Below are 24,230 nucleotides of genomic sequence, written 5' to 3' on the forward strand. Positions count from 1 at the left end.
TCTGTTTCAGTTATTCATATACCTGTGAATAGATTGAGTTAAAATATATTTCTTATCATGAAGTTGGATCCAATAAAAAAAAGTCTGAAAGTGACTACTGCAGAGTACTATTTTTATGTGTGTTCTATAAGATACTAGTTCCTTGGGAGTTCGATTAGATTTAGGAACAAACCACACTCCTTAGAGATTTACTATGTTCAGTATACATTAGCATCTCCAAGAGCCCAGCATTAAAGAAACTGTTATCTTTGTTGAATCCAGTTTTTCCCACATTTATCAACCCCAGAACCCACCCACTTTTTTTCCTACATGGTATTTATTGACATCTTCAGAACAAGCACTTTGTTGCATATACACTATACACTCCGGAGGAAACATTCTTCTAGATAAAAAGAAGATGCAATGGCTAGAAGTTTCAAAAGGTAGATTTTTAGCTTGCTAAGAAAGAAAAAAATCTCGACTTTGAATCTTCCTGCCACTGATACCCACCCCCAATAACTTTTACCCTACACACATGCCCCAATGCATTTTACATATGGTTTATCCAACTCTCAATTCACACAAATGTTCTCAGAAAAAGTGTAGGACATCTATAATATCTAGATATGAAGCCAGGATCAAAGCAATAAGCAGGAATCATCTGGTCAAAAGAAATTCCTGGCATAGTATTTAGGAAGACTTGACAAAGCTTAACAAAGCTCATGCTCAGGAACCAAAGCAGCTTCTCCAAATGGACTCAATGTGTTCTAATAATACATAATATAAAATGGGCTTGTTATAAGTGAAATGTTTATTTAGAAACAGAATGCTTGCTCCTCAGTACTGCAAGGAAAAATCAGCATTTAGATTAAAAGTTTTTTCAGCAAGGAAATTTTACTTTCTGCAGAAAGGGTGCTCCTCACAGATGAAACAATGGTGACAGCACACCCGAACAAAGGAGGGAAGCAGTTTTTATCCCTTATGCAGCTTGTCCCTGCTACTGTGTCCTGTCTCCATTGGCTGGAGCTGGACCTCACAATTTAAATTAAACTCGACTGGCTAATAACTTAAAACTTTCCTAAATAGGGAAAGGCAATAGAGAACAAAGGAAAAGAGGAAGTTGCTTGCGAAAGGACTTAGAAAAGTAGTAATATTTCCAAATAAGGAAGGGGCATAGGCTGCAAGCTGGAACGTGCCTGAGAGCATGTCCAGCACAAATATCTTGGTTAAAGTACAAGGACATAGAATATACTTATTCCCTTATATCTAACAGCTACATAGGACAGGGCTTAACAAAGAGTTTTAAGGAGAGGAGGCTTGAAAGAAGTTAGTCTTTAAAAGAAACTATTATTTCTCACTTATCATTTATTCTTTAACAAGAAAGGAAATTTCGAAAAGGAAACTTTTTACTTTCTACAGGCTGATGAGTGCAGTTAATCCTCACTGTTATGAGCATCACTATTATCATCACTTGCAAGAGCCATGTGACAATATTTAGATGATTCTGGCTTCTTTTAAAGTACATACATACTCAGGATTCCTTTGGGAGGATGCAGTTTCACATTTATATGAAAAACTGTCACTACCATACCCAGCTCTAATAATATTTGATATCACTTGGTAATAAAGGTTTGTCGGCTAGGCACAGTGGCTCACGCAGCACTTTGGGAGGCCAAGGCAGGCAGATCACGAGGTCTGGAGTTCAAGACCAGCCTGGCCAGTATGGTGAAACCCCATATCTACTAAAAATACAAAAATTATCCGGGCATGGTAGTGGGCACCTGTAGTCCCAGCTACTTGGGAGGCTGGGGCAGAAGAATTGCTTGAACCCAGGAGGCAGAGGTTACAGTGAGCTGAGATCATGCCACTGCACTCCAGCCTGGGTAACAGAGCCAGACTCTGTCTCAAAAAAAAGGTAAATAAAAAATAAAGGTTTGTCATCATATACTCAAAAGTACTTCTGTTATTCAAATCTTCCTAACTGGGAGTTAGAACTATCTCTGACTCTGTTCTTGTAGTTGTCAGAGCATAAAATGCCCTTCCCATTCTTTCCTCATTTCCAGACTCCAAAGCCATCTCCTCCTCAAAGTTTGGCCCATCTACTTTGGACTACTGTTTTCTTACTGAGCACTGACAGTACCTTTTATTCTCTCTCTCTTTTGGTAATATCTCTTTTTTGGTAATTCACTATACACTTTCTAGTTTATTTAACTGCATAAAACTTAGTTCTCCACAAGACTATAACTGCCTTATGAACAGGGATCAACACCTGAGAATCTTCAGAGTCTTCTACTACATCATGTAAGAGCTCACTAAATGTTTGATTTAAATAACTAGGCTTAAGAATAATATATTGGCCGGGCGCGGTGGCTCAAGCCTGTAATCCCAGCACTTTGGGAGGCTGAGGCGGGAGGATCACGAGGTCAGGAGATCAAGACCATCCTGGCTAACACGGTGAAACCCCATCTCTTCTAAAAATACGAAAACAAAAAATTAGCCGGGTGTGGTGGCGGGCGCCTGTAGTCCCAGCTACTCGGGAGGTTGAGGCAGGAGAATGGTGTGAACCTGGGAGGCGGAGCTTGCAGTGAGCCGAGATCGCACCACTGCACTCCAGCCTGGGCGACAGAGCGAGACTCTGTCTCAAAATAATAATAATAATAATAATAATAATAATAATAATAATAATAAACAGCAGCTAGTTTTGGAGAGTTTATTGCCACATCCAGTGCTAAATGCATACGTGGATTATCTTACTAAATTTTCTGAACTCTATAGAGTAAGTGCTATTATTGGAGAAAGAAACTGAAGCTCAGAATAACTTGCTCAGGGTCATACAGAACCAGGGCCTGAATCCAGCAAAGCTCTTAACTACCTCAGAACACTGCACAGTTCCAGCCCTGCTATACTATAGTCCATGAATGATTTCGATTTCACTAAGTTAGAAGTTTGAATTTCAGCTGAGCAGAGACACTTTAGCTAAAAGGTAAAATTTTTAAAAGGATGAATTAAGAGAATTTCCCACAGACATCTTTATAATAAAACGAGGGGAAAAGCCTCCCATGCCCTATTTATGAAAGTGATATTAAGGTGTGGGTCCCAATTTCGTCAAGAAGTGGCTTATGACAATACAGCTTTGGTTTAGATATTTAAATAGGACTCTTTCTCTGCCCCTAGGAGGACGTGGAAATGAAGGATGGATGTGATAACTGTCAATTCAGAACTCTGCAAAATGCCAGACTCAATTCTTGTTTTAAGAAGAGCCAGGGCTCTTGTTCCACCCTGGATTCTTCACACAAAACAGCACCATCCTCTGACCTCTTCACACAGAGCAAGCTTTACCCCACTACCCAAAGGGGAGTGCTGATCCACGTGGTCTCCCCATTCCCGCTAGAAATTGATCCCAAACACCAGCCGCTGCACAGACGTAGGCTACTTTGGTCTGCAACCCCCGAACTTGGTAATACCTCATCAAGCCGACCCCTCCCCAACATTCAAAATGCCCAGACCACCATCCGAAAGCCAGTCTCTTATACAAAGGAGAATCCCTGCCTACAAAGTAGTTTTCCACCTCCGACTCCTCCCCACAGCGAACAGCCCTTCTGGATCCAACTAACAGGATCCACAATCCAGAGGGTTCACAATCCAGAGAAGGAGCTAGAAGCCCTGTTACTCGCAAGTCTCGAGCGCCCAACTCCAACTGACCTTCCCTCTGCCAGAGCAAGAACACCACGAGTACCCGCCGAGAGCGAACCTGGCTACACAAAGCCAGGCGCCCGACCAGAAGGACCCTCGGGGATGCCCTCCGCCCCTGGGGCTTCCCCGACCAGCCCCGCCCGGCGCCCCGCGCTCACCAGCTCTCCTCCCCCTCCTCCTAGCCTGACAGACGTTCCAGCTAGTCCAGCAAGCCGCCCTCCCCCGCCGCCAGCAAGGAGGTGGCGTCCCGCAGCTTCTGGTTACTCTTCCGCCTCGGGTACATAGGGCCCCGCCGCCCGACTCGGCGCTGAGGCCCAAGGGGAAGCCCCGAGGGGACCCGGCGCCGTAGGAGGGAGTGGAGGCGCTGGCGAACCACCCAGCCGGGTCGATGGAGCCGGAGCCCCGCACAGCGCGAGCGGCTCCTCAGCTGTTCGTGCTGCTTCCCCAGCTTCTTCACCGGCTCCAGCAGCTTCCGCACCTCTTGGTCCGCGTTCACGTTGGAGTTAACGTCCAACATCCCGGCCCGGCTGCCTCAGTCGCTCGCCGCCCACTCACTCTCGCAGCAACAGGGAAAGAGCCGGAGGAAAGAGGCGTCCCCGCCGCTCACTCCAGCCGAAGCGCCCGCATGTAGCAGGGACAGGCCCCGCCGCCAGGGTCCCCCCAGCGCGGGTCCCGAAGTGCCGCTGGCGCCAGCCGAAAGGCCTCCTCGGCGCCGGTCCGGGTTTCAGGGAGGCAGCACCAATATCTGGCCTCTGCCGCCATCGGCCCTCCGCCCCCCCGAGGGTCGGCCCTGTAAGTGACCTCAAAGCGTCGGGGGTGGGCGTGGCCGCCGGCGGGCGTTGAGAGAACCCGGCGCAGAGAGGATCACCGAGCTCCCGACAGGGCGGGGCCAGGTGTGTGAGGGGCGGGGATTGGGCCAGGAGGGGCGTGTCCGGACTGCTGGCTGAAGTGGCGCACTACTGGACCCGCGACTGAAAGTCCCTGCGGTCCCGGAGGCGAGCAGAAGGTATGCCGCGAGCCGGGCCGAGGTGGTGAACATGGTCGGCTTGTGGTTCCCACGGGCCAGTCCCGCCCGACTCCAGGCCGGATCTCGAGTGGGCACTCAACGGGTTCCGGGGAGAGACAGTTAACTTTGTTCAGCAAATATTTAACCGATGCCTACTTTTAATTAGAGATTGTCTCCGCTGGCGGGAGCCTCAGAGACAGCGTGTGTCCTCTTTCTTCACCTGAAAGAAACCCAAATTTCAGACAATTAAGAGAGGTCTAAGTTAAAAATAATAATCATAATTTCTTCCTACTGGCCAGATACTATGCTAAGCCCTTTTTTTAATTATTATTTTTTATTTTTGTCGCCCAGGCTGGAGTGCCATGGCGCGATCTTGGCCAGTTGGATCGAGTATTTTCCTAGCTATACAGACCTAGTCAAAGAACGTATTTGTTTGCCAACGTAATTGTCAAGTAATATATATTATCTATATAATGGACATCTAAAAATCATTGCTGTTGCTGACCAGTCTAAACTTGTTGCCAGAGTGTTGAAAATCATGACTACTGGCCAGTCACGGTGCCTCACGCCTGTCTGTAATCCCAGCACTTTGGGAGGCCGAGATGGGCAGACCACAAGGTCAGTAGATAGAAACCATCCTGGCCAACATGGTGAAACCCCATCTCTACTAAAAATACAAAAATTAGCTGGGCGTGGTCGCGCACACCTGTAGTCCCAGCTACTCAGGAGGCTGAGGCAGGAGAATCTCTTGAACCCAGAAGACAGAGGTTGTAGTGAGCTGAGATTGCGCCACTGCACTCCAGCCTGGGGACAGAGTGAGACTCCGTCTCAAAAGAAAAAAAAAGACTACTTCATGTATAGAAGTTTTCACTTGCATTTAATGCTTTGTGAAATAGATTCCAACTAGTCAGTGTCTGTAAGGAGAACCCTTCCAATATACTCCTTGAAAAGAATAGTTCACTGGACATATGAAGTTAGCACTGATGTTTGGAGCAAGAAGAGCTTGTTGTAGTGTGGAACAATGAATTAAGAATCAGAAAGCCTGATGTTGGGTTCTAGCTGTACCATAAATGTGCTTGACCCTGATCACTGGTCTCTTAATCTCTGGTCCTTAACTTACTTTAGAATATGTGAGTTGGAGGATCTCCAATATTTCTTCCAGGACCAAAAAGTAAAGGATTCTGATGAGTCCTCATGGTTGCAAAACATAAGAGTAAATATACTTAAATATATAGAGAAGTTCATAGTAGATAGATATACTTGGATTTTTTAATTCAGTTACCTTACTCAATATGTTACCTTTTTCACTCGATAAATATTGAGCTTCTACCACGTGGCAGGCACCAGTCTAGGTATTTGGATGTTTAATAGGCCGTGTAAGTACAAGACAACTTTCATGGGGTTTTTTTTGTTTTTTTGGGGGTGGGGACAGAGTCTCACTCTATTGCCAGACTGGAGTGCAGTGGTGCGATCTCGGCTCACTGCAACCTCCAACTCCCAGGTTCAAGCTATCCTTCTGTCTCAGCCTCCTGAGTAGCTGGGATTACAGGCACGCACCACCACGCCTGGCTAATTTGTATTTTTAGTACAGACGGGGTTTCACCATGTTGGCCAGGATGGTCTTGATCTCCTGACCTCGTGATCTGCCCGCCTTGGCCTCCCAAAGTGCTGGGATTACAGGTGTGAGTCACCGTGCCTGGTGACAACTTTCAACTCAAACCCACAGACACACAAACCCTCAAGTCTGCTGGTCCTGTAGTTTTCACCATTCCAGTAAATGGCAGCTCTTTTCTTCTAGAAAAGAGCTTTTTTGGCCTTCCAAAGTGTTGGGATTACAGGTGTGAGCCACTGCGCCCGACCTACCAAATCCATTCTTTAAGCAAGTCATGCTGGCTCTGCATTCAAAATATGTCTGATTATTTCCCAGTACCCCCACTGCTGCAACTGTAATTCAAATCACCATCTTCTCTTGCCTAGATTACAGTGGTACTGTTTTAATGAGCTATTCCACTTTGCTACTTACAGTCTCTTGTGTACACGGCAACCAGATGATCCTTTGTGTAAGTCACATCAGGTTACTCTCCTGCTCAGAATCCTCCAGTTGCTTCCCAGTGTATTTCAGAGTCTTTTCCCTGGTCTATAAGGCTCTAGATACTTGGCACCTTCCACAAGTATCTCATTAAACCACCCTTCCCCTTCTCACTGTATCACACTGGCCTTCCCGATGTTCTTCAAACAAGCCAAGCGTGTTTCTATTTTAGGAACTTTGCACTTGCTTTTCCATCTATCTAGCATCTATTCTTCCTCCACGTTGTCAGGTGACTGACTCCCTCACTTCATTCAGGTCTCTGCTCAAATATCACCTAAGTTCACTATCCTCGTTATGCTGATTCTCCATAAAATAGCATCCCTATACCCCATCCTCTTAATCCTGTTCATTTTTCCTCAGACACATCTTTCTTTCTTTCTTTCTTTCCTGCCTGTCACTCCCCAATAAAATGTGAACTTCATGAGAACAGAGTTCAGTTACATCCCCAGTGCCTACAACAGGGCCTAGGACATGCTAAGTGCTCAATACATGTTTTTTGAATGAGTGAGTGAATGGATTTAGGTTAAGTGAAGCCTCCTGAAAGAGAATTTCAGATAATGTGGTTATATCTCCAGTCATTGAAGGGGAAATTTGTAATCATTTTGAATGGCTGACTTTTTTTTATTTTGAATCAGAGTTTCGCTCTTGTCACCCAGGCTGCAGTGCAATAGCACAATCTCGGCTCACTGCAATCTCCACCTCCTGGGTTCAAGCGATTCTCCTGCCTCAGCCTCCATAGTAACTGAGATTACAGGCTCCCACCACCACGCCTGAGTAATTGTTGTATTTTTAATAGAGATGGAGTTTCACCATGTTGGCCGGGCTGGTCTCAAACTCCTGACCTCAGGTGATCTGCCTGCCTCGAATTCCCAAAGTGCTAGGATTACAGGCGTGAGCCACTGCACCTGGCCAAATGATTAATGGTTGACTTTTTTTGGTTTGTTTTTTGAGATGGAGTCTCGCTTGCTCTGTCGCCCAGGCTGGAGTACAGTGGTGCAATCTCAGCTCACTGCAACCTCCGCCTCCTGGGTTCAAATGATTCTCCTGCCTCAGCCTCCCGAGCAGCTGGGATTACAGGCATGTGCCACCATGCCCGGCTAATTTTTGTGTTTTTAGTAAAGACGGGGTTTCACCATCTCGACCAGGCTGGTCTTGAACTCCCAACTTTGTGATCCACCCACCTCAGCCTCCCAAAGTGCTGGGATTACAGGCATGAGCCATCACACCCAGCCGGTTGACTTTTACAATTATATTTTCCCCTTCCAAAAGAGCAGCATGTCATACTATGTATGTTGTCTTTAAAACTAGGTCAGTCTCCACCTCCTGAGAGCCAGCATCCCTTAAGAGTTGCTGAGGAGGGCCAGGTGCGGTGGCTCACGCCTGTAATCCTAGCACTTTGGGAGGCTGAGGCCGGCGGATCATGAGGTCTGCAGATCGAGACCAGCCTGGCTAACACAGTGAAACCCCATCTCTACTAAAAACACAAAAAATTAGCTGGGCATGGTGGCGGGTGCCTGTAGTCCCAGCTACTCAGGAGGCTGAGGCAGGAGAATGGCGTGAACCCCGGAGGCGGAGCTTGCAATGAGCAGAGATCATGCCACTGCCCTCCAGCCTGGGTGACAGAGCAAGACTCCATCTCAAAAAACAAACAAAAAGAGTTGCTGAGGAGAGAGTATGAGGACAAGAATATTTCCTTTCTATCCTTAACCTTGGCAGGATCTTCCTCTTTCAGGTTAACTATGATACCCTGTCCTCTCTGGTGACTCAGAAGTGTTACAGCATTTTTTTTAAGTCACCCTAAATGTGACTGTTACATAGATACAAGAACTGTTATATAGATACAGAGCTGGTAGGTGTCTGAAGTATGCATCACAGTTAGCCCAACTAGCTTTTCAGGTGTTGTATTTTATGATAACCTTGCTTTCTTACTGAAAGAGGGACTTTCTTCTTTTCTAAGCAGGTGTGGCCATTTTCATGACTTGCTCCTACATGCATGTTAGCTCTTAGCAAAATTCCTGACAAAGTGGAAAATATTACAAGCCACTAAAAGCATTTAGAATGAAAAACTATTCGTCAGTGGCTTAAAGATATTTAGCCATTCTAAATCCTAAATCAAAGTGTGTGTATGTCTGTCTGAGCACATGCTAAAAAGTAATTTAGAAATTACTAGACACAGAAATATTTGCATTTCCTTAGAAAATGCTCACATTCTTTGACAAAACCTTTGCCATCCATTTTTTAAAATAACAGATAATTTCACTAGACAGTCTGTTCGTTTAAACTTCATGGGTACATGTGGTCAGGAATTTTCTATTTATCCTCTTTCATCTATTCCTTAACAGCATCCTTCCTCCAGATGTGCCTCCCTCTGGTCTATCAAAGGGCCTCTTCTTCACTGTCTTGGCACAATGCAATTTTACAAAGGAATCCCAGAAACCTTAAAGGTTAGGTATGTAAGAATTGAATTGAAAGCTTGGTGGCAAAAAGAAGGGGGACTTTTTTAGGGAGATTCTGTCTAGATGGTGGTCCTATACCACACTGTTAGGGGGCATATATTATATAGATGTAGGGGTGAGTAAGTCTGTGATCAGAGCAGAGGGTGAACAGGTTCTTGAACTGTTAGGAAACTGCTGTCTTACCCAAAGTGAAGCAATACCTTGTCTTTCACCGTTTTTCTGGCAGGAGATGGGAAAATAAGATTCTTAAATAACAGCTACTATTTCTTTTTTTTTTTTCTTTAAGTAGTATATCAGTAGGTCAGTGAAGTTGGAAAAGTGGAATATGAACCACTTCTGAATGTCTTTGATGTTCTAGAGAAACTACTATTTAAAGATGGAAGAAAACATACTAGGAATAATCCAAATCTCCAATCTCCAAGTCAATAAGATAAGTCTCAATAATCTGCCCTAGGATTTAAAATATATTATTCTGAGTATTGACTTGGAGATGCAATGGAGAAAGTAGATTATAAATAGAAACTTGTATCAAGCAAAAGTAAATTAAGCTGCCATTAAGATAATAGCCTTATAATTAGCCTTCTAGGAAGTTGTAGAGAATTCCATTTCTGAGTCTTTGGGTACCCCTGGAGTATTACACAGACTGAAGGACATCATTAGCTATTCAGTTTGACCAAGTATGTCCACAAAGTTACTTTCTATTCATCATCCTTCTTATGTAGACAAAGTTATATGTGTCCTGGAAGTTTAATTCTGTAAATATCCAGGTCTCCAAATTGGCCCAGTAATAATAGTAACTAATAGCTATTGACCACTTTTATGACACGTAATAATTCATTTAAAACTCACAATAGTCTTTGGAGGTAGCTTCTGTTATCATCATCATCTGCATTTTACAAATGAAGGAACTGAAACACAGAGAGGTTAGATAATTTCCAGTCCCATAGCCAGGAGGTAGTGGAGCTGAATTTGAACCCAGCTGGTCTGACTTCAGAATTGTGCTCACAATCGTCTTTGGCCCATGAGCATGATGAGTTCTCCATTCTTTTACTTAAGAGAGTACTAATACCTAGTTAACCACCCTCTGGGGTGGGGATTGAGGAACAATGTTGAGAACTTAAGGGTCATTGCCTTTGTGATACCCAACAACTCAATCTTCTCCCTCTAAGAGCAAGTTTGCCAATTTTGATGTCTCAGCACCTCTGGAACCCAGCACTGAAGGAATCAGTTCCTTAGAGAGGAAGGTAGTTCCTGGTTCTCTTACTCCAAAGTTGGCTGTATATTTGGGCAGTACTCCAGGTACTAGAGAGATAGGTAGGAATGCCGGGAGACCCATCAGTCAGCAGTTTGCTAAAGTGAAATTTCAGTGTCCGGGCACAGTGGCTCACGCCTGTAATCCCAGTATTTTGGGAGGCCGAGGCAGGCAGATTATTTGAGGTCAGGAGTTCGAGACCAGCCTGACCAATATGTTGAAACCCCATCTCTACTAAATATACAAAAAAATTAGCCGGGCGTGGTGGTGCGTGCCTGTAGTTCCAGCTACTTGGGAAGCTGAGGCAGGAAAATGGCTTGAACCCAGGAGGTGGAGGTCGTAGTGAGCCTAGATTCCACTACTGCATTCCAGCCTGGGCGACAGAGTAAGACTCTGTGTCAAAATAAAAATAAAAATAAAGCTTCAGCATCTGAGCTTCTCATTGCAAAGGTTAGTGAACTAGCCCAGCCTGTAGGCGTTTTATGGGGGCAGAAGTTAGTGGAAGGAGTCTTTTACCCAGGGTAGTAGTGCCACCACAATCAACAAAGCAAGAAGATTTGAGAGTCAGAATTTACTGGCAAGAGTCCTGGGTCCTGAAATAAGATTAGAAGCAGATCTGAAAAGCCAAAGTATAAGGCCAGGGAAACAAATGAAAGCCAGGAACAATGGATTCAATGCTAGATGAGAGGGTGATTCTTTGTGAATGCCAAAAGGAAGTGGTTGCAGGCAGTTGCAACCTTTGTTTCCATGCCCTTTGTAGCAGGGCATTTGGAAGAAACAGTTGCATTTAAGGGTTAGGGATTCTGTGCCTTGGCAGGATTGTGAGTTTCCAGCATTGAGACAAATTGGTAACCAGATCTGCTGGACTAGAGCCCAATCTGCAAAGCTCCCTAATGCAGAAGAGTGTAATCAGATTCTATTTTCCCATAATTCCTAGAAACCAGATCGCCTTCATCGCACATCTTCACTCTAGTCCAGAGAAATGAGGGCAAGGTGTTAGACAGGGCAGGTTGGAGATGAATCGTTAGGTGTGGCACCGGTGGCTCCCTGTTATCAGTGGGTATGGTTTACTTCACATAGGGCACCTACAAATGAAGTAGTGGCCAACAGAGCTGCTTTGTCTGTGGGCATGTTTGTCTACCTGCATTATTAGAGGACTTGTTTCCTCTTCCCTACCACAACAATCCTCCCAAATTCTTTGAGCTTTTTAGTAAACCACCAAAATTCTGCTGTGCAGTAACAGCAGGGCAGATCACGGTGTTAAATGTATTTATCTTGGCAGGGAGAGGGTGTGTGTATACTATAGGACAGCTGGAGTGTGTGTATTGCTTTTCAAAGGGGGGATTGCAGGCTACATGAGAGGCAGTGAATTTCCCCAACCTCTCCAACAGCCAAGATAAAAGACATGCCTTTCTATCGCTTCACCTTTGATGCATTCAGAGCTACATCATCATGTTGCACAAGGTCCCCTTTAAGAGTAGGCATAGCCTGGGCCAGGCATGGTGGCTCACGCCTGTAATCCCAGCACTTTGGAAGGCTGCAGTGGGTGGATCACTTGAGGTCAGGAGTTCAAGACCAACCTGGCCAACATGGTGAAACCCCATCTCTACTAAAAAATACAAAAATTAGCTGGGCGTGGTGGCAGGCACTTGTAATCCCAACTACTAGGGAGGCTGTGGCAGGAGTATTGCTTGAACCCAGGAGGTGGAGGTTGCAGTGAGCCGAGATCATGCCACTGCACTTCAGCCTCTGGGTGACAGAGCGAGTTTCTGTCTCAAAAATAATAATAATAATGCTGCAAAAATAACATTCTCATTCACCAATCTCACTCAGTTGTTGGAGAAATTACTTAATTTTCAAAATTGTGGGGTAAGATGTGTAAAACCTATGCACAAAGCTATTTATTATGGTATTGCAATAGCAAAAGACTGAGAACAACCCAAATTATCAATGTGGGACTAGTTTTAAAAAACTATGATACATCCACTTGATGGAGGACTGTGCATCAATGAAAAGGAAAGAGATGGAGATCATGTAGTTCCAGGATAACTGGTTCAGAATGGTGCTTATAGCATGCACCTTTAGTACATGAAGCAGGAAGGGATATGAAAATATATACATATATACTTATGTTTGTAAGAAGCTATGATGAGAAGATAAACCCAAAATAAATAAAAATGGTAAACAAATGGAGAAGGAGGGCATAGAGTGAAGGGCATAGAAATAGTCCTATGGAGAAAAAATACATCAAGGAGGGAGGAATAGGGAGGTTGTTGGGGGGCGGAGGGCAGGATTGCAGTTTTACCATTTATTTATTTATTTTGAGACAAAGTCTTGTTCTGTCACCCAGGCTGGAGTACAGTGGTGTGATCTTGGTTCACTGCAATCTCTGCCTTCTGGGCTCAAGCAGTCCTCCCACCACAGCCTCCCAAGTAGCTGGGACCACAGGTGCTTGCCACCATGCCTGGCTAATTTTTGAATTTTTTGTAGAGACAGGATTTCACCATCCTGCCCAAGCTAGTCTCAAACTCATGGCCTCAAGTGATCCACCCAGCTTGGCCTCCCAAAATGCTGGAGTTATAGGCCTGAGCCACCACGCCCAGCCAAGGCTGCTTTTTAAAACAGCTTTCTTGACACATATCATATTCACCTTTTTTTTTTTTTTTTTTTTTTTTTAAGACAGAGTCTCACTCTGTCACCCAGGCTGGAGTGCAGTGGCACTATCTCAGCTCACTGCAACCTCTGCCTCCCAGGTTCAAGCAATTCTCCTCCCTCAGCCTCCCATGTAGCTGAGACTACAAGCGCCCGCTACCATGCCCGGCTAATTTTTGTATTTTTAGTAGAGACAGTGTTTCACCATATTGGCCAGGCTGGTCTCAAACTCCTGAGCTTGTGATCCACCCCCTTCGGCCTCCCAAAGTGCTGGGATTGCAGGCATGAGCCACCGCGCCCAGCCAATATTCACCCTTTTAAGTATACAATGCAGTTCATTTGAGTAATTATACAAAGTTCTGCAATCATCACAACCACTGAGTTGTAGTATATTTCCATCACCCCCCGAAGTCCTTCATGCTCATTTGCAGTTACTCCTTGTTCCTTTCCCAGCCCCAGCCAACCACTAGTCTACTCTTTACTACTACAGATTCGCCTTTTCTAGACATTTCCTACAAATAGAATCATTTTGTGTCTGGCTCCTTTTGCTGGGCATAATAATTTTAAATTTCACTGAAGTGGTAGCATATATCAGCATTTCATTCCTCTTTTGTTGCTAAATTATATTCCATTGTATGGATATACCACATTGCGTTTATCCCTTCTCCTGTTGGTGGCCACTCAGGTTGAGTCCATGTTTTGGCTATTATGAAGAATGCTGCTGTCCAGGCTCAGTGGCTCATGCCTGTAATCCCGCTTTGGAAGGCTGAGGTGGGTGGACCACCTGAGGTCAGGATTCGAGACCAGCCTGACCAACATGGAGAAACCCTGTTTCTTTAAAAACTTAGCCTGGCATGGTGGCACATGCCGTAATCCCAGCTGCTCAGGAGATTGAGGCAGGTGAATCACTTGAACCCGCGAAGTGAAGGTTGCACTGAGCCAACATCACGCCACTGCACTCCAGCCTGAGCAAGACTCTTTCCAAAAAAAAAAAAAAAAAAAACTACAAAAATAACATTCTCATTCACGAATCTCACTCAGTTGTTGAAGAAATTACTTAATTTTTAAAATTGTGAGGTAAGATGGTATAATTTGGAGTTTTTCCTCTCGTTTCCGATTTCTCAGAAATTTGGTTACACTGTATTTACAGTTTTAAGAATAAATTTTATTCATTTGATTTAAATTTTATCATAAAATAGTTCAGTCATATACAATGGCCTAAGAAGTGTAACAACAATTATGTACCCACTACAGCTCAAGAAATATCCCTTCCTCCAGGAGAAAACCACTATCATGAATTTGTGTTTATCATTCTCACATTTATCTGTATGTACTTTTACCAACATATACACATTCTTATACAAATACAGTATTGTTTGGCATGATTTTAGATGGAATATGCACTGCATAAATATAATCCTGCTATGTATTCCTATTACTTTAGTACTAACATATTGTAATTTTCACAATAACCATAAGATGTGGAAAATATTATCCCAACTTTACAGATAAGAAAATGGAGGCCGATCAAGGTTGGAGACGTGCCAAGGTCTTACTGTCAGGAAAGAACAGAGGCAAGTTTGAACCAAGTGAGTCTGACACCAGAACATCTGCATGACTATGCCACACTGTTTCAAATGCTGTTATACTCTTGGTATTCTTATGCCATCTTCTTTTTCCCTCAGCATTATGTTTTCAGGACTCACCATGTTGATACATGTAGCCCTAGTTCATTATTTTCATTACTGTATGGTATATTGTTCAATAAATAGACCATAGGTAATTTTTTCATTCTTCTATTAATAGAAGACATAACCAACAATGTTGCAAGTGCATACTTGTACATGTCTCCTTGTGCATATGTGCAAGAGTTTCACTAGGGTTTACACCTACAGGTACAATTTCTGGGTTACATGGTATGTGCATCTTCAAATTAACAAGATATTACCAAGTATTCTCTAAAATGGATATCATTTTACTTTCAGGAAATAAGTTTGTAAGAAATTCTGCTGTCCATAGTTACCATGTATAAAAAAAAGATACTACAATAAAAGAGAAGAAAACATCAAGAAAAATGACAAAAAATAGGAGCTAAAATAGAATAGCAAAGTAACCCAAGTCTGCCATTTATTTATACATTCTTCCTCTTAAATGCATGCAACAGAAGTGAAACACAGCATTTCTCTACTCTCAATTTTCCTTGCCTTCAAAGCAGTATTCAACTCTCAGACCTTCTCTGAAGAGTGTGGACATGAGAGTTTACTACAAATATTAAAATTTCTGAATTTGACATGAATCACGTTAAGGTGGATTTCCCTCACAATTCGGCACTTCATTTGATCCCTCTCCTCCTCAAGCATTGCCATTCCCTACCAGCTTGAAATTTGCTATTTAATTTCACTCACAATGATGGAGTACGAAAGAGCTGAAATGCTCTATTTCATATGGAGATGTAGATACACTGTAGAGACATAGCTATAGACCTCAAGTAAGTTTTCTCAGCAAAGACCTATGAGAAAGTTGTAAGAAAACAACAAATTTGGCATGATATTTTAGTTTGATAATTTAGATGCATCCAAGTAATAACAAATCTAACTGCATTTTAAAATAAAAATATAGCCCTAGTGATTTTCACTACTGTATGTATTGTATGTATACTGTTCAATAAATAGACCATAGGTAATTTGTTCATTCTATGCAAGTGAAGGATGATGGCAGCCTGAACTAGAGAATCTGATAGGTATGGAGAGGTGGTGACAGAGAGGAGGCAGAGTGGCAGGATTTGTCAATCAGATGTGAAGGGTGAGAAAAAAAGAGAGAGGGAGGAGGTATGTTCCAAAGTGTCCAGACTGTGCAATTTAATTTCCTTCACCTCCCTGTCAAATGGTAAGTTTGATTGCCAGCAGCACCAAAGCATCCTGTGATTGAAGATCTTTTGTTTCCCTAGATGCATAGTAAGGCAAGGCTAAAAGCCTCCAAGAAAATCAGAATGGCAAAATAGCCCCATCACATATTCATGTAGAGGAAGAGAACTCAGAAATGAATATTCTCTCTCAAGTGATAGCCTGGTCTCCCTTTGCCATTTACCTCCTCCTTTTCATCATATTGCTTCTTACCCTGTCTTAAGGTGCAATGTTTGGGGTAAAAAGAGTACTCACTCTCATACAACAGTCAATGAAAGTGTAAATTACAGAAAGCTGTTTGGTTTTTGTTGTTGTTGTTGTTTTTGAGACAGAATCTCACTCTGTCACCCAGGCTGAAATGCAATGGCACCATCTTGGCTCACTGCAACCTCCGCCTCCCAGGTTCAAGTGATTCTCCTGCCTCAGCCTCCTGAGTAGTTGGGACTACAGGTGCCTGCCACAATGCCCGGCTAATTATTTGTATTTTTAGTAGAGACAGGGTTTCACCATGTTGGCCAGGCTGTTCTTGAACTCCTGACCTCAAGTCATTCGCCCTTCTCGTCCTCCCAAAGTGCTGGGATTACAGGCATGAGCCACTGCGCCTGGTCTACAGCAAGCTTTTTGAAAAACAATTTGGCAATATTCTCCAAGAGCTTAACTATATTGATAGGTTTAGTCCAGATAATTCTAGATCTGATAATTTAACTTAAGAAAGTAATTATCTGGAAAAAATATTTATGTACATAAATGTTTATTTTGGAAATATTTATAACAGTAAAAAACTAAAACCAATCTCCATGTAAAAAAATTTGTACCTTGTGAAATTAGACACATCTCTGTTTTCATTAATGTTTTAAAAGAATTTGTAAATGAAAGAATGTTTATATTATAATGTTAAGAAAAAGCCAGGCAAGGTGGCTCATGCCTGTAATCCCAGTACTTTGGGAGGCCAAGGCGGGTGGATCATGAGGTCAGGAGATTGAGACCATTCTGGCTAACATGGTGAAACCCTGTCTCTACTAAAATAAAAAAAAAATTAGCCGGGCGCAGTGGCATGCACCTGTAGTCCCAGCTACTCAGGACGCTGAGGCAGGAGAATTACTTGAACCCGGGAGGCAGAGGTTGCAGTGAGCCGAGATCACGCCACTGCACCCCAGCCTGGGTGACAGAGCGAGACTCTATCTCAAAAAAACAAAGCAAAACAAAAAGAAAAGAACAAGGCTGAGGTGGAGGATCACTTGAGACCAGGAGTTCGAGACCAGCTTGGGCAACATAGCGAGCCTCTGTCTCTACAAAAAATATTCAAAATATTATCCAGGCATGGTGGCTCATACCTATAGTACCAACTACTCAGGAGGCGGAGGCAGGAGGACTGCCTGAGCCCAGAAGTTCAAAGAGGTTATAGTGAGCTATGGTCGCACCACTGCACTCCAGCCTTGGTGACACAGCGAGACTGTCTCAAAAGAAAAAGAAAAAGAAAGAAAAGCGGAAAGAAGGAAAGAGAAAGAAAGAAAGAGAAAAAACAGTATAAAAGTAAATATCTATTATAATGTCAAGTTTATTTTATAAAAGCATAGCAAAAACTGGAAAAAATATATCAGAGGATTGTGATATAGGAGATTTTTGTTTTCTTCATTTTATTTTCCCCAAATTTCGATAATGTAATGATATCTTATATAATGAGAAGAAAGGGTGCTTTTTTTCAACCCTACTCCACATCCACCTGGTAGATCAATTCCGAGGTGTTAAAGCAAGATCATTGACAAAGCAAAATAGTTAAAAGACAAGTACAGTTTGACTGGGTGCAGTGGCTCACGCCTGTAATCCCAGCACTTTGGGAGGCTGAGGCTGGTGGATCACAAGGTCAGGAGTTTGAGACCAGCCTGACCAACATGGTGAAACCCCATCTCTACTAAAAATACAAAAATTAGCTGGGCGTGGTGGCGTGCACCTGTAACCCTAGCTACTCAGGAGGCTGAGGCAGGAGAATCGTTTGATCCCAGGAGGCAGAGATTGCAGTGAGCCGAGATCGCACCACTGTACTGTAGTGTGGGTGACAGAGTAAGACTCTGTCTCCAAAAAAAAAAAAAAAAAAAAAAAGACAAGTACAGTTCAACTGGACTCCTGGGTAGATTACTAGAAAGAGTGCAGCATCAACCTGAGCTACCCATAGAAGCTCAGCAATTAGTTAGCAGCTAATTAATACTAAATTTAAGCCAGAGTAGGAGAGAAGAAGAGCTGACCTTTGGGCTTTACCCATTAGAGATTAGGATTGAAAGCTACAGGATAAAGAGCCAGCCAGTGAGGCTGAACTGATGGCCTCGTACCTTTTACCACTGCCTCCATCTTTGAATTAGAACAACTCTGTCACCAGGACATCATTCTCTCTACCTTGTGGGCTAGGACCAAGGCTTAACTTCTCACGTTCAATTCTTGGACCCTTTGAATAATTACTAGGAAGATAATAAGCACGGCCGGGGAAATATGCTCATCTTTATCTATGATTAATAAGGCCCTTAATAATTTGTAATATGTCAAAAAACATTAGAGGGAGAAGAACTAAAACACTAGTTGTCAGTGCTGGGACAACTGAATGTCCACATGCACGAGAAGGCAATTGGACCCCTGCCTAACATCATATTCAAAATTTAACTCAAAAAATATCAAAGTCCCGAATATAAGAGCTAAAACAATAAACACTTAAAAGAAAAATAGGCATACATTCTTCATCACTTACATCATCAAGTTCATAAGTGGTTTCTTAGTTAGGGCCCCAAAACCACAAGCAACAAGAAAAAATAGGTAAACTGGACTTCATCACACTGAAATATCTGTGCATCAAAGGACACCATCAAGAAAGTGAAAAGACAACCTATAGAATGGGAGAAAATATTTGCAAATTATGTATCTGATAAGGCATTTGTATCCAGAATATATAAAGAACTCTTACAACCCAGCAATAAAAAGACAGATAATCCAATTTAAAAATAGGCAAAGGACTTGAATAGACATTTCTTCAGACAAGATATATAAATAGCCTTTAAGCACATGGGAAGATGTGTTCTAATGATGTTCAACATCATTAGTCATTAGAGAAATGCACTTCGAAACCACAAAATAGACACCACTTCACACCCACTAGCATGGTTGTAATTTTAAAAAAAAAAAAAGGAAATAACAACTATTGGCAAGGATGTGGAGAAATTGAAACTCATACCCATGGGAATGTAAAATGATGCAGACAGTTTGGAAAACAGTTTTGCAGTTCCTCAAAAAGTTAAATACAGAGTTGTCATATGGCACAGTAATTTCACTCCTACATATATACTTAAGAAAACCTATTCACATAAAACTTGTTTATGAGTGTTCATAGCAGCATTATTCACAATAATGAAAAAGTGGAAATTTCTGTCAAGTTTCTACCAACTGATGAATGTCTAAACAAAATGTAGAATTTTCATACCTTGGAATGTTAATCATAAAAAGGAATGAAGTACTGGTATATACTGTGACACAGATGGACTTTGAAAATTGTATACTGCCTGGCTCATGCCTGTAATCCCAACACTTTCAGAGACTGAGGTGGGGGGATCACTTGAGAGTTTGAGATCAGCTTGGGCAACATAATGAAACCTCATCTCTACAAATAATAATTTTTTAAAAATTAGCCAAGTGTGGTGGTATGCACCTGTCATCCCAGTTACTCGAGAAGCTTAGGTAGGAGAATTGCTTGAGCCCAGGCAGTCTGCAATGAGCCATGATTATGCCACTGCACTCCCAGCATGGGTGACAGAGCAAGACCCTGTCTCAAAAAAGAAAATTTTTTTAAATATAGTAAGTGAAACAAATCAGACACAAAAGGCCACGTATTGTATGATCCCATTTATATGAAATGTCCAGAGCAGGCAAACCCATAGAAACAGAAGGTAGATTAGTGGTTGCCTGGGGCAACTGGTAGAACTAGGGTACAGGATTTCTTTTTGAGTTGATGGAAATGTTCTAAAGTTAGAGTGTGGTGATAGTTGCACAACTCTTGACTATACTAAAAACCACTGAATTGAACATTTTAAAAGGGAGTTTAATGTTATGTGAATTATATCTTCCTAAAATAAAAGAGATAAAAGAAAATATACATTGTAGGGGGGAATGCAATAAACATAAACCAAAAACAAACTTTGGGTACCTACAGGGAAAGGGTGAGAGCTGGGTGGAAAGAATGGGAGGATGGGAATGGAGTAGCAGTGATGAGGAGAGAGTAGTATTTCTCCTATTGTAGTTTTGTATATAGTTCTGACTCAGAACCATGGCAATGTTTCACATACCAGGGTGTGGAGGCAAGCCAAAATAGAATGCAAGCAGAAAACGAAAAAAAATGTGTTATAAATGACTAACATCACCATCACAAAGTGGGTGGAGAAGAAAATCACTCACTTAAGTAATTTAGGAAACTTTTATTTTGACTATGTCATAAGACTAAAGACAAAAACACTTCATACAAATATTGTCCTCTAGTTAGTACATTTGTTTTTCACAGGGGTATAAATTAGCAATTGTGAATCTACCTTATCTGTATCTGTGTATCATTGAACAAATAAGTAAAGTTGTTGTGACTAATGACAATCGGGATTCTCCCTGTTGGAAACACAAGTTATAAATAAGAAAAGGGGGAAGGCTAGAATGTCCTCTGTTGTTTTGGATTAGAATCAGAGGTGTCAATCCGAGGTATGAACACATGGTTTTTAGTGTACATACACAGATAGATATGGCAGGAACCCGCATCCAGGAACAGAGCCCTATGCTCCTCCCTCAGAATGAATAGAGACCAGAAATCACATGTTTATGCCCAACAAAAGCGGGATTTCTTTCAGCACTTTTCCCAAATCTTTGGGGCGCTGACTGAGGATGAGATGGGGCACCCAGAGACAGGAGATGCTATTGTCCGGCTCAAGGTGGTCCTGGAGTACAATACCATTGGAGACAAGTATCACCGGGGTTTGACAATGCTAGTAGTGTTCCTGGAGCTGATGGAGCCAAGGACACAGGATGCTGATAGTCTCCAGCAGGCCCTGACTGTAGGCTGGTGTCTAGAACTGCTGCAAGCTTTCTTCCTGGTGACAGATGACATCATGGATTCATCCCTCACCCGCTGGGGACAGATCTGCTGTTATCAGAAGCCGGATGTGGGGTAGAATGCCATCAATTATGTTATCCTTCTGGAAGCATGTATCTACTACCTGCTGAAGCTCTGTTGCCGAGAGCAGCCCTATTACCTGAACCTGATCAAGCTCTTCCTACAGATTTTCTATCAGACTGAGATTGGGCAGCCCTGGACCTCGTTGCAACCCCCTAGGACAATGTGGATTTTGGCAGATTCACTGAAAAGAGGTACAAATCTATTGTCAAGTACAAGACAGCTTTCTACTCCTACCTTCCTGTAGCTGCAGCCAAGCACATGGCAGGAATTGATGGCAAGAAGGAGCACGCCAATGCTTAGTAGATCCTACTGGAGATGGGAGAGTTTTTTCAAATTCAGGATGATAACCTTGACCTCTTTGGGGACCCCATTGTGACCGGCAAAGTTGGCACTGACATCCAGGACAACAACCTGCTGGCTGGTGGTTCAGTGTCTGCAATGGTCCACTCTGGAACAGTACCAGATCCTGAAGGAAAATTACAGACAGAAGAAGGTCAAGAAGGTAGTCCGGGTGAAGGCACCGTATGAGGAGCTGGATCTGCCGGCTGCGTTCTTGCAGTGTGAGGAAAACGGTTACAGCCACATTATGGGTCTCATTGAACAGTACGCAGCGCCCCTGCTCCCAGCCATCTTTCTGGGGCTTGCGCGCAAAATCTACAAGCAGAAAAAGTGACCTAGAGACTGCACGGATGGGGAGAGGAGTTAATAAATAAATAAATTATTGTGTAAAAAAAAAAAAAAAGATACAAAATATATAGAAATATCTTTATTTACATTTTTTTCCTATATTTTATTAACTAGTTCTGTTTGTGAGAGGACCTAGAAGCAATTATACACCAGTAGCAATGAAATCTAACATCAAGATCTTGGTTCCTTAATATCATTTTCCAATTAAAAAAAAAAAAGAGCTTCTTGGAGAAATGACTGATTCTAGAGTTGGGGCTAGTGAAAATCAGCCAAGACTGGAGCATCTTGTGGTACCACAAAGCAAGGACATGCTCTGAAAGGAAGGAAGCATGACAAAAGGGAGCCAGGAGCTGAATCGGGGTTCCCAATGGCTAATGCCTGGACAATCTGAGCAACAAAATAATGATAATCTTACATCATAACCCATAAAATAAATATCCATAGTGCACACTGATATGAATAAATAGGAGAGAAGAGATATGCTTCCTTGTCACATAATTCCAGTTAATAAATGTGGAAGGAATCATGGAAATGGAAAATCACCATGAAGCAAACATTGCAGTTATAATTGTTGCAGATGAAAACTACTGATGGATGCTAAGCTTTAATAGGTGGAAGAATGATGAGAAACATCGTAATCTCAAAAACATCATAATCTCAAAAATATATCCCCACAAGAAACTTAATGGTGGAGAAACCTAGCAGACACCACCTTAACCGAGTAGTCAGTGTTAGCATTACCAGTAAGATGATATATGTTCCCCCCAGTATGAGGCACTGGAAAGGACAGTTTTCTGCTGTAGTCCTGCCGGAAATGTATAACCTCAATCTAATCATGAGAAACCATCAAACCCAAATTGAGGGACATTCTACAAAATGCCAGACTAGTACTCTTCTGAAGTCCCAAAGTCATGAAAGACAAAAGACTGAGGAATTGTCACAGCTTTAAGGAGACATGACACCTAAATTACATGGTCTGTTTTCGATTTTGGACTGGAAAAGGACATTAGTGAGAAAACTGGGGAATACCAGTAAGATCTGTAGATTGGTTAATCATACTGTATCAATGTTAGTTTCCTTGTTTGGATAGTCGTACTATGACCATGTAAGATGTTAATGTTGGTGGCAGCTAGGTGAAGTACTATTTTTGCAACTTTTCTGTAAAACTAAAATTAGTGCAAAATAAAAGTTCAAAAAAATTTTTTAACTGTTAAATAAACTGTGAAAGCGTGTGATAGGAGAGACCATCCTGTGAAAAACATGGAAATTTTAGTTGACCCTATGTGTTCAGTCAAAAACCATGTAGCTGGGCACAGTGGCTCATGCCAGTAATCCCAAAACTTTTGCAGGCTGAGAGAGGAGGATTGCTTGAGCTCAAGAGCTCCCGACTGGCCTGGGCCACAAAGCAGGATCTCCATATCTACAAAAAAAAATTTAACATTAGCCAGTTGTGGTAGCATTCACTTGTGATCCCAGCTACTCGCGAGGCTGAAACAGGAGGATCACTTGAGCCCAGGAGGTTGAGGCTGCTGTGAGCTATGACTGCACCACTGCACTCCAGTCTGAGTGACAGGTGCTTTATTCACTAGAACTCCTCTTAGGAAAGTACCATGTGTATGAGCTCTTTTTTTAAGAAGTACTTCTGGAAGTCACTTGGGGTAGAGAGCTGGAAGCCAAAATGATAAAACATGGTCCCTCAACTGCTGTACATAAGATGACTACAGGACTTAAAGTTGCTTCTCAAAGGGAAGAGTGGAGGGAAATCACTCAAACACAAAGAAAAGATTGTGGGGATAAGAAGGCTAGTTTCTCCTGCATTGGAGGGAGAGGAGAGAAGGAGAAAGTCCCTGGAAACAGCACAGCCAGGAAGAGAAACTTTGAAGAATAAAAATGTCTAAGAGTAATTTTTGTTTCCAGTTATATCTTATGTGGCCTCTCACCTCTCTCCCCGACAAAATATTCAGTGGTCCTTATTGCACAGTTGTGTGAGTGGATTCTTGTGGGTAAACATAAGGCTGATTAGCATGGGACAAAATTTAAAAACTGGAAGATGAGCCTGGGTGCGGTGGCTCACGCCTGTAATCCCAGCACTTTGGGAGGCTGAGGCGGGTGAATCACGAGGTCAGGAGATCAAGACCATCCTGGCTAATACGGTGAAACCCCATCTCTACTAAAAATACAAAAAATTAGCCGGGCATGGTGGTGGGCGCCTGTAGTCCCAGCTACTCAGGAGACTGAGGCAGAAGAATGGCGTGAACCTGGGAGGCAGAGCTTGCAGTGAGCTGAGATCATGCCTCTGCCCTCCAGCCTGGGTAACAG

The 24,230-nt window shown here is 42.7% G+C and overlaps 1 pseudogene; it reads left to right on the forward strand.

Annotated features, from left to right (window-relative positions):
* The first annotated feature begins 19,473 nt into the window (after window positions 1-19,473).
* On the forward strand, window positions 19,474-21,907 carry LOC103245227 (farnesyl pyrophosphate synthase pseudogene; annotated as a pseudogene).
* The last annotated feature ends 2,323 nt before the right edge of the window (window positions 21,908-24,230 follow it).

The sequence above is a fragment of the Chlorocebus sabaeus genome, chromosome 26, assembly GCF_047675955.1.
Source record: "Chlorocebus sabaeus isolate Y175 chromosome 26, mChlSab1.0.hap1, whole genome shotgun sequence".
Taxonomy (NCBI): Eukaryota; Metazoa; Chordata; class Mammalia; order Primates; family Cercopithecidae; genus Chlorocebus; species Chlorocebus sabaeus.